The 18,659-nt window shown below is 41.9% G+C and overlaps 1 pseudogene; it reads right to left on the bottom strand.

Moving 5' to 3' along the window:
- Positions 1-537: 537 nt before the first annotated feature.
- Positions 538-2,669, bottom strand: LOC106578886 (glyoxalase domain-containing protein 4 pseudogene; annotated as a pseudogene).
- Between the last annotated feature and the right edge of the window lie 15,990 nt (positions 2,670-18,659).

The following is an 18,659-nucleotide window of genomic DNA, read 5'->3' as shown; positions in this document are numbered from 1 at the left end:
ATCGTTCACATTTGTTCACTCTCTTTATTTTTCCACTACAGACTCATAGTCTCGATCAATCAACCTAGGTATTCCCCTCTCAGAGCGACTCTGAGACATAGGGCAGATCAATCAAAGATGGACCGTTTAAAATGAGATGACTGCTGCTGGACTACCAGAGACCTTGGATAACCCAGAGGCCTGGATCGATTTATGCCTCGACTGTTGTGAATTTTGAAGGGATTATAAGTTACATTTAATTCTTTCTTTTTTTGGCCCCAAGATGCATTTTAAATCAGAAAATCAGTAACCATGCTTGAGGATGTAAATTGTGCAGGCCGTGCTCCAACAGATTATTCATTGTCAAGCTGTTCTTAGAATGGTGAAGTTACCTGACCTTAACCACTTGGAATGAATGCCTAAACGTAACCCTAACAGGACGTGAACTAGACAAAACTGCAGCACACTCTTGTAATCAAAATGACCACACACACTCCATAGTCTCTGTTGCCTGCAGTTACGGCAACTCTCTCCGTCTGTTTTAGAGGTTGCGTTGGAATTGTGAATTTTCAACAAAAGATCATATCAATATTGTAAATGTATTTTGTTAGGTTAGGTTAGTACAATTGGCTTTAAGCTCACAATCAATGATCACACACTTCCACAGAACACAAAGTAAAATCCCTTTATTTTTTGGGGCCATCCCCCTATCACAGATTAAATCCACCTCTCAATGTCTCTCAGCCAATCCCACCCATCTCCATAGAGCACCCTCTCTTGATTTCCATATGTTTTTCAACTGTGCTGCAAATGTCTTACATAGATTCTGAACCTTTCTAATCACATATTATCAACAGATTGCGATTTAAAAATGTTTTTTTCTGCGGTGGATTGAGATGCGTCCAATGCAAAAAAAAATGGATATCTCTAGGCTAATCAGATTTCTGTGGGGGCGCAGACATCAACCTTAGGGGGTTTTAATATGGTACAGTTATCATAGTTTGGTTGTAATCCAGAGAGGTTCAAAAAGTATCTACAATATTAATTGAGAGAGAGAGAAGAGAGAGAAAGAGAGAGCGAGAGAGAGAGCGAGAGAGAAAAGAGAGAAGGAGAGAGAGAGATGTTAGAGAGAAAAGAAAGAGAGAGGGAGAGAGAGAGAGAGAGGGAGACAGAAAATAAAGAGGGAGAGAGAGAGAAAAGAAAGAGAGCGAGGGAGAGAGAGAGAAAACAATGAGAGAGAGGGAGAGAGTAAGAGAGAAAAAAGAGAGAGAAAACAGAGAGAGAGGGGGAGAGAGAGAGAGGGAGAGAAAAGAAAGAGAGAGAGAAAAGAAAGAGAGAGAGAGAGAGAGAGAGAGAGAGAAAATATATAAATATAGAGAGAGAGTTTGAGTTTTAAATAAACTTTATTGGGTCTGGGAACCTACAACACAATAAACACTCAAACAACAAAGCATATCTCATGGGCATCTGAATCAGCCCAAATGACCACTTCTACAGTAGCCTTCCCAGGGGTGTCCAGGCTAACCAAGCCTTCCCAGGGGTGTCCAGACAAACCAAGCCTTCCCAGGGTGTCCAGGCTAGCCTTCCCAGGGGTGTCCAGGTTAACCAAGCCTTCCCAGGGGTGTCCAGACTAACCAAGATGGTAAGGATTTTATGGTTTCCTTTTGTCATCAAGGCTTCAAGATCTGCCAACTGCTCACATGGACAGGATAATTCTATCCGCCCATGATCTACTGTCCCAACAATGTTGTGAAGCTCTAGTTTACACGGAGTGTCTGCGAATTCCATCAGCACAGTCTCCTCATTGCTCTTTTTCATCTTCATCTCCAGAAGGGAGGAGCAGCAGTGCATTGATTTCTGCAGGTCAGACCCAGCCTGACATACCTTCTGTACAGGATCATTGGGAGGCTGTTCTATGTCCACCAGGCAGAAGCGATAACCTCCTGGGGCCTCCAGATAGAGGGCCTTTCCAACCTCAGTGAGGGGCCAAGCAAGCCGCTTAGCATTGCTGACAGCCTGGCTAGACTACAGAGTCAAACTGAGGAAGTCATTGCCTAGGTGATATTCTCCCACTCCATAGTTGTTGATCAGTTCAGCCACAAAGTCATCATCCTCTGGCCCAAAGCCGACCATTATCTTGCTCCATTTTCCATCATAAGGGCCCTTACAAGTTGCCTTACATCCTTCTTCAAACTCTTTGTGATGCAAAATCTTCATGCACATCTTGGTAAAAGGTGTCCGTTTTGCTTCTGTCACCCACTTTGAAAACGAAATGCAAGGCTCGCCTCAAAGCCACTCTACAATTATATATCACTCTCAGTTTGTCTACGTTGATTAAGGATCCTTGCAATTGATTGTCATATAGAAAAGAGAAAAGAAAAACAGAAGAAACAACAGAGAAACAAGACAAAGTGAAAAAACACCCTACAGTATAAGGCATGATCCTTATCATTGTTTTAATTTTCTCTGAACCTTACCACGTTTCCCACTACCTTTTGCTGCCATGACAGCAGTAACACATTTCCTCAAGCGGAAACGCTTCTACACACTCAACTGGTCTAACCCCACCGTCTTCTGTAACACCACAGCTGACCTCAAAAACTTAGCAACATCAAAGAAATCTGCCAATTTGACAGATTTCCCAAAAGTCTGATCCAGGAACCCATTTACCTCCTCTAAATTGTAAATTGAGTCGTCACCAGCTACTATCATATCAAAAGAGATGGCCATATCCTTCTTCTGATCCTCCTCAACTAAGGCCACAGACCCCTGACTCCCCTCAGCCACATCCCTCTCAACACTCCCCACTTGCACCCCATCACTCGTGCCAGGCATCTCCTCCACTACCTGGGAGACTAGCTCCACCTAAACCCCCTCCTGTACCCCATCACTCGTACTGGGCATCTCCTCACCAATCTGGGTGAAATGGCTCCCCAAATCCGTCCTTACCTCCTACAACAATATTTTTCTGCTGCATAACAGACGCTATGTTCCCCTCTGGTACAAGCTGTAACTCAGTACCCTCAACATGGACAACTTGTTCCTCAGCAACAGGTGCTTGTGGCTGCTCTACCACTGTCGGCCTACCTCTCCCTACGTTAGTGGGCCCAGGCGTTATGAGGACCACCTGCATTCCTCCCTCCACCTTCTCCCTTTTCGGGAAGCATGTTGCTTATGGCCAACATCCCCACATTGTCTTGGAAAGGTAGATAGTAGCGAGAAGGAAAAATATTTACAAAGAGCAAAGTGATAATGCTGTTTTATGTGGCTGCTATGAAAGTAAACTGTGTTTGCCTGTGATCAGGGGTGTGTTCATTCCACCGATTCTGTTGAAAAATGTTTCTTAAATAGAAGCAAACGGAATTAAACGGATTTTATAAAAATGTATTTAAAAAAAAATAATCTTACCAATCTACACACAATACCACATAATGAGACAGTGGAAACATGTTTTTAGAATTTTTTGGCAAACTGAAAATGAACAGAAATACAGTACCTAATTTACATAAGTATTCACAACCCTGAGACAATACTTTGTAGAAGCACCTTAGGTAGCGGTTACAGCTGTGAGTCTATCTGGGTAAGTCCCTAAGAGCTATCCACATATTTTGCAACATTTGCCCATTATTCTTCTCAGAATTCTTCAAGCTCTGTCAAATTGGTTGTTGATCATTGCTACACGACCATTTTCAGGTCTTGCCATAGATTGTCAAGTAGACTTTTTAAGTCAGAACTGTAAATTGGTCTCTCAGGAACAATCACTGTACAGGCCTCCTTCTTTCCACTCTGTCAATTAGGTTAGTATTGTAGAGTAACTACAATGTTGTTGATTCATCCATTTTTAATATCCCAGCCATTAAACCTGAGAGGTTTCGTTCCTCTCTGGCAACTGAGTTAGGAAGAACGCCTGTATCTTTGTAGTGTCTGGGTGTATTGATACACCATCCAAAGTGTAATTAAGAACTTTACCATGCTCAAAGGTATATTCAATATCTGTTTTGTTTTTAGTTTTTTTAACCCATCTACCAATAGGTGCCCGTCTTTGCAAAGCATTGGAAAACCTCCCTGGTCTTTGAGGGTGAATCTGTGTTTGAAATTAGCTGCTCGACTGAGGGAATATACAGATAATTGTATGTGAGGGATAAAGAGATTAGGTAGTCATTGAAAAATCATGTTAAACACTACTAATGCACACAGAGTGAGTCCATGCAATTTCTTATCACAGTCACTAGCCCATTCAAGCTTAACATCCTTATAATTTATCGTCCTCCAGGTTCCCTTGGAGAGTTCATCAATGAGCTTGACGCCTTGATAAGTTCCTTTCCTGAGGATGGCTCACCCCTCACAATTCTGGGTGACTTTAACCTCCCTACGTCTACCTTTGACTCATTTCTCTCTGCCTCCTTCTTTCCACTCCTCTCCTCTTTTGACCTCACCCTCTCACTGTCCCCCCCCCTACTCACAAGGCAGGCAATACGCTTCACCTCATCTTTACTAGATGCTGTTCTTCTACTAATCTCACTGGAACTCCCCTCCAAGTCTCCGACCACTACCTTGTATCCTTTTCCCTCTCGCTCTCCTCCAACACTACTCACTCTGCCCCTACTTAGATGGTGTTGTGCTGTCGCAACCTTCGCTCTCTCTCTCCTGCTACTCTCTCCTCTTCCATCCTATCATCTCTTCCCTCTGCTCAACCCTTCTCCAACCAATCTCCTGATTCTGCCTCCTCAACCCTCCTCCCTTTCTGCATCCTTTGACTCTTTGACTCTTTGTCCCCTATCCTCCCGGCCGGCTCGGTCCTCCCCTCCTGCTCCGTGGCTTGACGACTCATTGCGAGCTCACAGAACAGGGCTCCGGGCAGCCGAGCCGGAAATGGAGGAAAACTAGCCTCCCTGCGGACCTGGCATCTTTTCACTCCCTCCTCTCCACATTTTCTTCCTCTGTTTCTGCTGCTAAAGCCACTTTCTACCACTCTAAATTCCAAGCATCTGCCTCTAACCCTAGGAAGCTCTTTGCCACCTTCTCCTCCCTCCTGAATCCTCCTCCCCCTCCCCCTCCTCCCTCTCTGAAGATGACTTCGTCAACCATTTTGAAAAGAAGGTTGACGACATCCGATCCTCGTTTGTTAAAACGACACCGCTTGTCCTGCTCACATTGCCCTACCCTATGCTTTGATCTCTTTCTCCCCTCTCTCTCCAGATGAAATCTTGTGACTTGTGATGGCCGGCCGCCCAACAACCTGCCCGCTTGACCCTATCCCCTCCTCTCTTCTCCAGACCATTTCCGGAGACCTTCTCCCTTACCTCACCTCGCTTATCAACTCATCCTTGGTCGCTGGCTACGTCCCTTCCATCTTCAAGAGAGCGAAAGTTGCACCCCTTTTCAAAAAACCTACACTCGATCCCTCCGATGTCAACAACTACAGACCAGTATCCCTTCTTTCTTTACGCTCCAAAACTCTTGAGCGTGCCATCCTTGGCCAGCTCTCTTGTTATCTCTCTCAGAATCACCTTCTTGATCCAAATCAGTCAGGTTTCAAGACTGGTCATTCAACTGAGACTGCTCTTCTCTGTGTCACGGAGGCTCTCCGCACTGCTAAAGCTAACTCTCTCTCCTCTGCTCTCATCCTTCTAGACCTATCTGCTGCCTTTGATACTGTGAACCATCAGATCCTCCTCTCCACCCTTTCCGAGTTGGGCATCTCCGGCGCAGTTCACTCTTGGATTTCGTCCTACCTGACATTTCGCTCCTATCAGGTGGCGTGGCGAGAATCTGTCTCCGCACCACGTGCTCTCACCACTGGTGTCCCCCGGGGCTCAGTTCTAGGCCCTCTCCTATTCTCGCTATACACCAAGTCACTTGGCTCTGTCATATCCTCACATGGTCTCTCCTATCATTGCTACGCAGACAACACACAATTAATCTTCTCCTTTCCCCCTTCTGATAACCAGGCGGCGAATCGCATCTCTGCATGTCTGGCAGACTTATCAGTGTGGATGACGGATCACCACCTCAAGCTGAACCTCGGCAAGACGGAGCTGCTCTTCCTCCAGGGGAAGGACTGCCCGTTCCATGATCTCACCATCACGATTGACACCTCCATTGTGTCCTCCTCCCAGAGTGCTAAGAGCCTTGGCTTGACCCTGGACAACTCCCTGTCATTCTCCGCTAACATCAAGGCGGTGACCCGATCCTGTAGGTTCATGCTTTACAACATTCGGAGAGTACGACCCTGCCTTACACAGGAAGCGGCACAGGTCCTAATCCAGGCACTTGTCATCTCCCGTCTGGATTACTGCAACTCGCTGTTGGCAGGGCTCCCTGCCTGTGCCATTAAACCCCTACAACTCATCCAGAACGCCGTAGCCTGTCTGGTGTTCAACCTTCCCAAGTTCTATCTCGTCACCCCGCTCCTCCCCACACTCTACTGGCTTCCAGTTGAAGCTCGCATCTGCTACAAGACCATGGTGCTTGCCTACGGAGCTGTGAGGGGAACGGCACCTCCGTACCTTCAGGCTCTGATCAGTCCCTAAATCCAAAGAAGGGCACTGCGTTCATCCACCTCTGGCCTGCTCGCCTCCCTACCTCTGTGGAAGCACAGATCCCACTCAGCCCAGTCAAAACTGTTCGCTGCTCTGGCACCCCAATGGTGGAACAAGCTCCCTCACGACGCCAGGACAGCGGAGTCAATCACCACCTTCCGGACACACCTGAAACCCCACCTCTTTAAGGAATACCTGGGATAGGATTAAGTAATCCTTCTAACCCTCCCCCCTACCCTCCCCCCCAAAAAAGATATAGATGTACTATTGTAAAGTGGTTGTTCCACTGGATATCATAAGGTGAATGCACCAATTTGTAAGTCGCTCTGGATAAGAGTGTCTGCTAAATGACGTAAATGTAAAAAATGTAAAAATTATGTGACTTGTTAAGCACATTAGTGTTTTGTTTCAGGGATCTAGGCGTACGTCGCACATCACTACTTCACATTCTAATCAAAATGTGTTTTTTGGCAGAAATACCTTCTGAAACATGTGAACTTTCATGTGCCTTAAAAACAAGTGTGTATTCCATCTGTAAATACGAGTACAATTGCTTAATGACGAGCCTAGTTGGTTTAGCCATGGAAAAATCCAGGAACCTTCCCTCTAGCCATGATTGGCTGAGATAATGGATGGGCTGGATATGCTGAGTGATGAGTTCAGATTGGTCTGCCATGAAGCACACTTCAGTCTATACCATGAGCTGTTTAGTATGTGTATGTAATCCTTTCTAATGTAGCTTTTTTGAAAGATACCATGAAGAACTGCACAAGTGTTGCTAAGGCTCTCCACTTTCTGTTTTTTTAAATCAGTGGAATGCCCTGTGGAAGCGCAGTATGATTGCTAAGGAGATGGAGAAAATTCAGGTTTTTGATTGGAAATGCGGAAGGAGTCGAATAGAGAACACAGAAGGCTATTGTATACATCTTCAAACTAAGGGCAACCATGACATTCATGACAGAGAGGGAGAAGCGTTCCTCCATGTATACCAGTTAGAGAGTCTAGCTAGCTACATTTTCAGATTTTATGCATTTCTAATTTTGTCAGAAAGTAATTTTCATTGCAAGTTAATGCTAGCTAGATAACATTAGATGGCTGGCTGGCTGGCTCGCTAGCTAACGTTACGTGTATGATCAATGATGAGCCATTTGCATTGCTAGTCATAGCCTGACGTTAGCTAGCTAGCTAACATTGAACCTAACTAGTTGGTTAGATTTAGCTATCTGTAGATTCATGCAGGGTAGTAATGTTACGAGTTACGATTATGGTTCATTGTTTAGCTTTCTAGCTACATGTCTAAACAAAAGACTCCATTATGCAAGTAACCATTTCACTGTACCATTTACACCTTCTAACAAGATAGAAATGAACCAAAAACATTGTTTAGAAAGTTGCTTTTAGTTGCCTGGTTTGCTAGATTGACATATACTGATTTAATATTTAAACAAATGGGTTTTTGGTGGAAAAATGCACCAATTATTTTTTGAGGCTGCTAATGTCACGTTAATACTTTTTCATCATTGGGCTCCCGAGTGGCGCGGCGGTCTAAGGCACTGCATCTCAGTGCTTGAGAGGTCACTACAGACCCTGGTTCAGCGGTCTAAGGCACTGCATCTCAGTGCTAGAGCGATCACTACAGACCCTGGTTCAGCGGTCTAAGGCACTGCATCTCAGTGCTAGAGAGGTCACTAAAGACCCCCTGGTTCCATTCCAGGCTGCATCACAACCGGCCGTGATTGGGAGTCTCATGGGGCGGTGTACAATTGGCCCAGCGTCATCCGGGTTTGGCCGGTGTAGCACGTCATTGTAAAAAAATAAATAATGTTCTTAACTGACTTGCCCAGTTAAAAAAAGGCAAAATAAAAAATTATAAAATGAAGACAATGACAAGTTTGATGTCGGACGACAATAGAATGTTCATGATGTCACTGCAACAACTGTATACAGACATGTAGCTATATGTAGCATAAACCAGCCTTTAGTATTGAAATCTTTGTTGTACACTACCGTACTCACTGTTTAGCACATGGCCTCACATGTGAATCCTTAAAGAGATGGGTGGGGCTAAGGCTTAAGCGGGTGTGAACGATGCTGAATGGGTGTAGACAAAGAGCTCTCCATTAGGTGTCCCAAAGCATTTAAGCACCATTCTCTCAATATGTTTATCAACTTTCAGAGCAGAATTACTTTCCCATTTGTTCCTCAACTGCAGTGTATGATATACAATTTTGTAGCTCTGAGTCTCTACTTTTATCAAATGTAAAAAACACAATTTCAAATATTGCTACATAAGACTGAATCGAGGCGGTCGGTCACATTTTTACTGCTGAACTTATTTAGGCTTGCGATAATTAAGGGGTTGAATACTTATTGACTCAAGACATTTCAGCTTTTCATTTTAATGAATGTGTAACATTTTGAAAACCATAATTCCACTTTGACATTATGGGGTACTTTGTGTAGGCCAGTGACAAAACAAATCTCTATTTAATCCATTTTAAATTCAGGCTGTAACACAACAAAATGTGGAAAAAGTCAAGGGGTGTGAATACTTTCTGAAGGCACTCTATAAGAGATTCTCCAAAATTAAAATAGTCCAGACATTTATCTATAAATTCTAGTCATTCTTTATCAAAAGCCTTTTCAAAACTGCTATGAATACCACACCTGGTTTCACAGATTTTACATAGTTCTCTATTGTTTCCAGTACTTGTCTTATATTATCTCCAATGTATCAACCATGTAAAAAACCTGTCTGATCAGGATGAATAGTATTCGACAACATTTTTTTAAATTCTGTGCTCTGCATTTTGCTAGAATTTTTACATCACAACACTGAAGTGTAAGGGGCCTCCAGTTTTATAGGTGGACTGGATCTTTATAATTACCACCTGGGTCCTGTTTTAGTAATAGTGAAATCAGACCTTCTTGCTGAGTATCTTATAGTTGACCTTTTTTATAGAAGTGGTTAAACATGCTAACAGTGGATTTTGAGTACATCGAAAAATGTTTCACGTACCTCAACTGGTATGCCATCCAGCCCTGGAGTTTTCCCTGGCATAAAGGCTTTATTTGCATCAAGAAGTTCCTCCTCTGCAATTTGGCCCTCACAGGAGTCTTTTTGTACATCTATTAATTTTACACAATTATTAGGGAAAATCCTGACAGTTAACTTCAGTTAGTAGAAATGGAGGAGAATGAAAAGAGAACATATGATTAAAGTATTTTTCTTCCTCTTTTAAAATATTGTTTGGTTAATCATGGATGACTCCGTCATTTGTAAGAAGTTTCAAATTGAAACTGTGGGGAACATCTGTAAATTCGCCAAAGGACCCGTTAAAACCTGTCAACATCCGGTGAAATTGCAGAGCGCGAAAATCAAAAATATTATTTGAAATATTAAACTTTCATACATTCACAAGTGCAATACACCAAATTAAAGCTTAACTTCTTGTTAATCTAGCCACCTTGTCAGATTTCAAAAAGGCTTACGGCGAAAGCAAACCATGCGGTTATCTGAGGACAGCACCCCATCAAACAAACACATGACAATCATATTTAAACCCGCCAGGCGTGACACAAAACTCAGAAATAACGATATAATTCATGCCTTACCTTTGAAGAGCTTCTTTTGTTGGCACTCCAATATGTCTCATAAACATTACAAATGGTCCTTTTGTTCGATTAATTCCATCATTATATCTCCAATATGTCCATTTATTTGGCGCGTTTGATTCAGAAAAACACCGGTGCCAACTCGCCCAACATGACTACAAAATATCAAATAAGTTACCTGTAAACTTGTTCCAAACATTTCAAACAACTTTCCTAATCCAACTTTAGGTATTTTAAAACGTAAATAATCGATAAAATTTAAGATGGGATAAACTGCATTCAATACCGGACGAAAATAAAGTGAAGTGCGTTCAAGGTCGTGCGCACCAAAACATTAGAGTGCACTAGGCTGGACCCTCGTTCTGAATAGCCGTACTTCTTAATTTCTCTAAAGAAAAACATCAACCAATTTCTAAAGACTGTTGACATCTAGTGAAAGCAATAGGAACTGCAACCAAGTGCCACAGAAATCTAGGTTCCGATAGAAAACGAATTGAAAACACAGTGAACTCAAAAATAAATCCTGGATGTTTTGTCCTTGGGGTTTTGCCTGCCAAATAAGTTCTGTTATACTCACAGACATTATTTTAACAATTTTAGAAACTTTGGAGTGTTTTCTATCCAAATCTACCAATTATATGCATACTCTAGCTTCTGGGCCTGAGTAGCAGGCAGTTTACTTTGGGCACGCTTTTCATCCGGACCCCGGATGAAAATACGCATAACAATAACAACAATATGATATTTTAGTTGTGAGCGTTTATTATGATTTTAGTGGCAAAGCAGAATAAAAAAATCTAAATATGAGGTAAACTCCCAGCAAAGCCCTAAGTCCAATGGATATATCCTCTGGCCCGTTGATATTAATGATGTTCTCCATATCCATAGCCATAATGATTTTGCACTGCATGGTGATCGAACAGGTTTCCTGTTATATTCATCGGATGTGTAGGGAGGGTGAATTCTGTGAGTCCAAACAATAGTAATTATAGAGATGTTTAACAAAACATGCACACGACAGTATTCATACTTTAGTTTTTGTGGTAAATGTGAACAGAAAAAAAAAAACAGTTTTAATTATGGTTTTCATACACATACCTTGTCCATAATGTAGAGGCCTATGGGACATTTATTGAAGAGGTAAGGAGGAGGATGGTAAATGTGATCTGCATAACATACCAATACCAATTTGCATACCTTAGTATGCCTCCTCGTCTGTATAGCTGCAGACAGATGCAAAAGTGAGCATTTCAGTCATCTGCACCAAATACAGCTTGCCTTCAACATATTCTTTTAGCCTACATATTCTTACCTCTTTCTTGACTGATATCCATTGAATTGTGTCCATTTTCTGTTTTAGAAAGATTTCCACAATTATGAAAATATAGATGGTGTCCCCATAAAACAACATCAATTTAGATCATACAAGGGACAAACCTTACTGTTGGGGCTCGGGGGCAGTATTGAGACATTTTGAAAAAAATATGTGCCCATTTTTAACTGCCTCCTACACCAACTCAGAAGCTAGGATATGCATATTATTAACACATTCGGATAGAAAACACTCTGAATTTTCTAAAACAGTTTGAATGGTGTCTGTAAGTATAACAAAACTCATATTGCAGGCAAAAACCTGTGAAAAATAGATTTAAAAAAATGTGAATTTTGTGACTGTACTATTTAGTGTCATTGTTTTATAGATACCATAGTGAGAAAGGATTCATTTCGCAACACCTACGGCTTCCACTAGATGTCAACGATCTTTATAAAGTTGTTTGAAGCGTCTATGATAAACAGAGAGCAAATTAGAATCCAAGGAAGTTGACATGTCATCACTTCATTTTTTTGCGCCTGCGCATAAATCTGAGAAACGTGAGTTTTGTCTTCATTGTTTATCTCGACATAGGATAGGTTGTGTGAAAATATTACTGATGTTTAACGTTAAAAATGGACCAAAAGATTAATGCTAAACAACATTTGACATGTTTGAACGAACATAAATAGATTATTTACTAGGTTTTTTTAGCTTTTCGGCGTGATTTTACAGTCCCCCACCACGTTTTGTGGGAGCATAATGAACGCTAAGTACTTGGTGTTATTTGGACATAAATTATGAACTTTGTCAAAAGAAACCACATTTGTTCCGGACCTGGGATGCCTTCCGGACCTGGGATGCCTGTCTTCTGATGGAGATAATCAAAGGTAAGGGGATATTTACAATGTTATTATCGATTTTAGATGATGCTAACTGTATAGCATAGCCTGTTGTTCTTAGCATAGCACCCCGTTTATTGCAAAATGTGATTTCCCAGTAAAGTTATTTTGAGATCTGGCCATTCGGTAGCAATTACGAGATGATAATATATTATTCTTTGAATGACAATATTATAATTTACCAATGTTTTCGAATAGTAATTTTGTTATGTTCACCGGAAGCATTTCAGAGAAGAAAAAAATCTGAATTTCACGCTACTGTAAAATGCTGTTTTTGGATATAAATATGAACTTGATGGAACAAAAAATGCATGTATTGTATAACATAATGTCCTAGGAGTGTCATCTGATGGAGATTGACAAAAGTTAGTGCATAATTCAAGCTGGTTTCTGCTTTTGGTGACGCCTGACCTTGAATTGAAAATGGATGTTTGTACTTTTGTGGCTATGTACTGTCCTAACATAATCTAACTTTATGCTTTTGCCGTAAAGCCTCTTTGAAAATCGAACAATGTGGTTAGATTAAGGAGATGTTTATCATTTAAATTGTGTAAAATAGTTGATTGTTTGAGAAATTGAAATTATTAGATTTTTGATGTTTTGAATTTCCAGCCTTGTTAGCAATCCCGGCTCGGGGTTCATTGCTAACCTGTAGCCCCAACAGGGTATTAAGTTAAGATCTTTTCATTTTTCAGTTAAGTGCCTGCACCTGCTGTCCTTTCAAATTCAAATCCAAATGTTTCAGTTGGGCAGTTAGGTTCCTGCAAGAACCCCGACCAACTAAGGAGGTTCCACGATGAACCCCACCTCCTATGGGGTTCTTGGAAGAACCTTTTGGGTGCAATTTTCAGTGCCAAGAACCCTAAGGTTCTTTGAAGAACTTTGAGGATCTTAGAAGAACTCTTGTTGAACCCCTAATTTTTAGAGGGGATCTGCTGTACCTATGTTATGCAGGAAAAAGTCAGTTACAAATGATTTTGTTTTGGTTAAAAACAGGTTGTCATCCAGGAGGCTTTGATTCAATTTCCAATATCATTGTGCACATGGAAATTCTGTAAGAATAATGCGGATGCCAATTATTTAATGGTCTGATCGCATTCTGCCCCCTATAAATTTTTTTTTTTTTACTTTTGGTGCCAGCGAGAAGAACACAAGAAAGTAGTCAAGACAACTATCTTAATTAAGGCTCCATGTATATCTCATTAGGTCAGGATTTTAAGCCTCCTCCATGTATATCTAACTAGGACAGGATTTTTAAGCCTCCATACATCCACTTGTTGTAATGTATCCATGACATTCGTAATTTCCCTAAGTGCATGAGGGTGATAGTTTGTAGTGTGATTTCCTTCACGGTCCATTGGGGTAGTTAAACCCGTATTATAATCTCCCACCATAATAATACAGTCATTTGTTGCATGTGAACTCGATAGAGGATTATACATATTTTCAAAGAACCATGGATCATCATTATTTGGACCGTATAGATTAATTAGACAAATCTGTTAATGGTCCAATAGCATATTTAAAAGGATCCACCTTACTTGAGGTTCTGTTTGGACAGTTTGCAAAATCGATTTGAAATTGTTATTAATTAATATCATCACCATCCCAGTCCTTTCCTCATCTATAGTTATAGGGTAAGTTTTCCTGTAAACAATAAATATTATACCTTGTCCGTAGACTGCTTACAGGGTAAAGAAACCAACATGTAATTTGTCATTTAGGTGAAGTATCCCCTTAACAAGTTCAGGCATGAATTCCAAGTGGTTAGGGCTAAGGTTTGGGTAAGAGTTAAAACAGAGAGTGCCTAGCACTGGGATTGAATCTGCGATGTTCGGAGTCGTAGCTCACCATAGCTCATAATCCATCCCCATTGCCATTTATCATCAGTTGAACGCTACTAGCGCACCACTAGCTAGATATTTGACATCGGTTACATCTCCACCAGAGAGGGTGGAAACACTCCTAACCTCCAAACCTGGCAGGCCTTCACTAATGAGGAATACGGGCTAGGCTGTCAGTGGGTTCATTAATGGATCAAGGTTGCTTCCTTAACACAAACACACTGACAGAGGAAGTGAACGGAGCAAGATTGTTTCCTTAACACAAACACACTGACAGAGGAAGTGAACGGAGCAAGGTTGTTTCCTTAACACAAACACACTGACAGAGAAAGTGAACGGAGCAAGGTTGTTTCCTTAACACAAACACACTGACAGAGAAAGTGAACGGAGCAAGGTTGTTTCCTTAACACAAACACACTGACAGAGAAAGTGAACGGAGCAAGGTTGTTTCCTTAACACAAACACACTGACAGAGAAAGTGAACGGAGCAAGGTTGTTTCCTTAACACAAACACACTGACAGAGGAAGTGAACGGAGCAAGGTTGTTTCCTTAACACAAACACACTGACAGAGGAAGTGAACGGAGCAAGGTTGTTGCCTTAACACAAACACACTGACAAAAGAAGTGAACGGAGCAAGGTTGTTTCCTTAACACAATCACACTGACAGAGGAAGTGAACGGAGCAAGGTTGTTTCCTTAACACAATCACACTGACAGAGGAAGTGAACGGAGCATGGTTGCTTCCTCTGCAGAAAGACAGCATCTAGCCCAAACACACACTCCTATGAGTCAGCAGTTTATGGGGAGCGTACTGTACAGTGCTTGTGAGCCAGTGGCTAAACTACCAATCATTTGGAAGGAATGCCATAATTACTTTTGTAGGGTAAAAAGAGCAAGAAAAAATGAAAGTTGAAGGTCCACATCAGACTACAGTCTCTAATAACACAGTTTCTCTCCCTCTGTATTCGTTCCAGCCCCTCAGGGACCAATGAATGCCAACTTTCTGATACACAGTTTGATAGGAAGGCCTGTTTAGCTCTCTAACAAATATCAATGTGGAAGTTTTACCTGTTGTTTCAACAAATACTTTTCCGTAAAGGAGTAACTACTGCCTCCCCTGATTCGTTTAAGGGTGTGCTTATCTCTCCTGAATGTCAACGGTAATAAACAGTGCTAAACATAATAATCGATAATACTCGTCAACATACTTCAAATCAAACCATATTCTATTAATCACATGCACCTAATACAACTGGTGTAGACTTTACAGTGAAACGCTTGCTCACGAACATTTCCCAACTATGCACAGTGGGGGAAAAAAGTATAACTAAAACAAGAGGAATGAAATAAAATACACAAGAATGGAGCTATTTACAGGAAGTACCAGTACCAGATCACTGTGGAGCTATATACTGGGAGTACCAGTACCAGATCAATGTGGAGCTATACACAGGGAGTACCAGTACCAGATCAATGTGGAGCTATATACTGGGAGTACCAGTATCAGATCAATGTGGAGCTATATACAGGGAGTACCAGTACCAGATCAATGTGGAGCTATACACAGGGAGTACCAGTACCAGATCAATGTGGAGCTATATACTGGGAGTACCAGTACCAGATCAATGTGGAGCTATATACAGGGAGTACCAGTACCAGATCACTGTGGAGTTATTTACAGAGAGTATAAGTACCAGATCACTGTGGAGTTATATACAGGGAGTACCAGTACCAGATCAATGTGGAGCTATATACAGGGAGTACCAGTACCTGATCAATGTGGAGTTATATACAGGGAGTACCAGTACCACATCAATGTGGAGCTATATACAGGGAGTATCAGTACCAGACCAATGTGGAGCTATATACAGGGAGTACCAGTACCAGATCAATGTGGAGCTATATACAGGGAGTACCTGTACCAGATCAACGTGGAGCTATATACAGGGAGTACCAGTACCAGATCAATGTTGAGCTATATACAGGGAGTACCAGTACCAGGTCAATGTGGAGCTATATACAGGGAGTACCAGTACCAGATCAATGTGAGGCTACATACAGGGAGTACCAGTACCAAATCAATGTGGAGCTATATACAGGGAGTACCAGTACCAGATCAATGTGGAGCTATATACAGGCAGTACCAGTACCAGATCAATGTGGAGCTATACACAGGGAGTATCAGTACTAGATCAATGTGGAGCTATATACAGGGAGTACCAGTGCCAGATCAATGTAGACTTATATACAGGGAGTACCAGTACCAGATCAATGTAGACTTATATACAGGGAGTACCAGTACCAGATCAATGTGGAGCTATATACAGGCAGTACCAGTACCAGATCAATGTGGAGCTATATATACGGGAGTACCAGTACCAGATCAATGTGGAGCTATATACAGGGAGTATCAGTACCAGATCAATGTGGGGCTATATACAGGGAGTACCAGTACCAGATCAATGTGAGGCTACATACAGGGAGTACCAGTACCAGATCAATGTGGAGCTATATACAGGGAGTATCAGTACCAGATCAATGTGGAGCTATATACAGGGAGTACCAGTACCAGTACCAGATCAATGTGGAGTTATATACAGGGAGTACCAGTACCAGATCAATGTGGAGCTATATACAGGGAGTACCAGTACCAGATCAATGTGGAGCTATATACAGGGAGTACCAGTACCAGGTCAATGTGGAGCTATATACAGGGAATACCAGTACCAGATCAATGTGGAGCTATATACAGGCAGTACCAGTACCAGATCAATGTGGAGCTATATACTGGAAGTACCAGTACCAGATCAATGTGGAGCTATATACAGGGAGTACCAGTACCAGATCACTGTGGAGCTATATACAGGGAGTACCTGTACCAGATCAACGTGGAGCTATATACAGGGAGTACCAGTACCAGATCAATGTTGAGCTATATACAGGGAAAACCAGTACCAGGTCAATGTGGAGCTATATACAGGGAGTACCAGTACCAGATCAATGTGGAGCTATATACAGGCAGTACCAGTACCAGATCAATGTGGAGCTATATTCAGGGAGTACCAGTACCAGATCAATGTGGAGCTATATACAGGCAGTACCAGTACCAGATCAATGTGGAGCTATACACAGGGAGTACCAGTACCAGATCAACGTACAGCTGTATACAAGGAGTACAAGTACCAGATCAATGTGGAGCTATATACAGGGAGTACCAGTACCAGATCAATGTGGAGCTATATACAGGGAGTATCAGTACCAGATCAATGTGGAGCTATACACAGGGAGTATCAGTACCAGATCAACGTAGAGCTATATACAGGGAGTACCAGTACCAGGTCAATGTGGAGTTATATACAGGGAGTACCAGTACCAGATCAATGTGAGGCTATATACAGGGAGTACCAGTACCAGATCAATGTGGAGCTATATACAGGCAGTACCAGTACCAGATCAATGTGAAGCTATATACAGGGAGTACCAGTACCAGATCAATGTGGAGCTATATACAGGCAGTACCAGTACCAGATCAATGTGGAGCTATATACAGGGAGTACCAGTACCAGCTCAATTTGGAGCTATATACAGGCAGTACCAGTACCAGATCAATGTGGAGCTATTCACAGGGAGTACCAGTACCAAATCAATGTGGAGCTATATACAGGGAGTCCCAGTACCAGATCAATGTGGAGCTATTTACAGGGAGTATCAGTACCAGATCAATGTGGGGCTATATACAGGGAGTACCAGTACCAGATCAATGTAGAGTTAAATACAGGGAGTACCAGTACCAGATCAATGTGGAGCTATATACAGGGAGTACCAGTACCAGATCAATGTGGAGTTATATACAGGGAGTACCAGTACCAGATCAATGTGGAGTTATATACAGGGAGTACCAGTACCAGATCAATGTGGAGCTATATACAGGGAGTACCAGTACCAGATCAATGTGGAGTTATATACAGGGAGTACCAGTACCAGATCAATGTGGAGCTATATACAGGCAGTACCAGTACCAGATCAATGTGGAGTTATACACAGGGAGTACCAGTACCAGATCAATATGGAGCTATACACAGGGAGTGCCAGTACCAGGTACTTGAGTTAAATACAGTATGTACTTGAAGGCAGGTTAAAAGTGATCAGGAATCAAGATAGATAGTAATGCACGTAAAACAAAGAATGGAGTAGCAGCAGCAAATGATTAGTGCAAAAGTGTGAGTGTGTGAGTGTGCGTGTATGTATTTTTCTTTGTAGTGTTTGAATGTGTGAGGAATTTGTGTGGGAGTGACAGTGTAGTGGGTGTGAATGGTTGTGTATGTGTTGTGTACAATGCATTCGGAAAGCATTCAGACCCCTTGACTTTTACAAAATTGTGTTACGTTACAGCCTTATTACAAAAGTAATTAAATAACATTTTTTTCCTCATCATTGCACACAATACCCCATAATGATAAAGAG

Source organism: Salmo salar, chromosome 19 (genome assembly GCF_965601325.2).
Source record: "Salmo salar chromosome 19, fSalSal1, whole genome shotgun sequence".
Lineage (NCBI taxonomy): Eukaryota > Metazoa > Chordata > Actinopteri > Salmoniformes > Salmonidae > Salmo > Salmo salar.
Note: the sequence above shows the minus strand (reverse complement) of the source record. Positions and strands in the feature narration are given on the sequence as shown.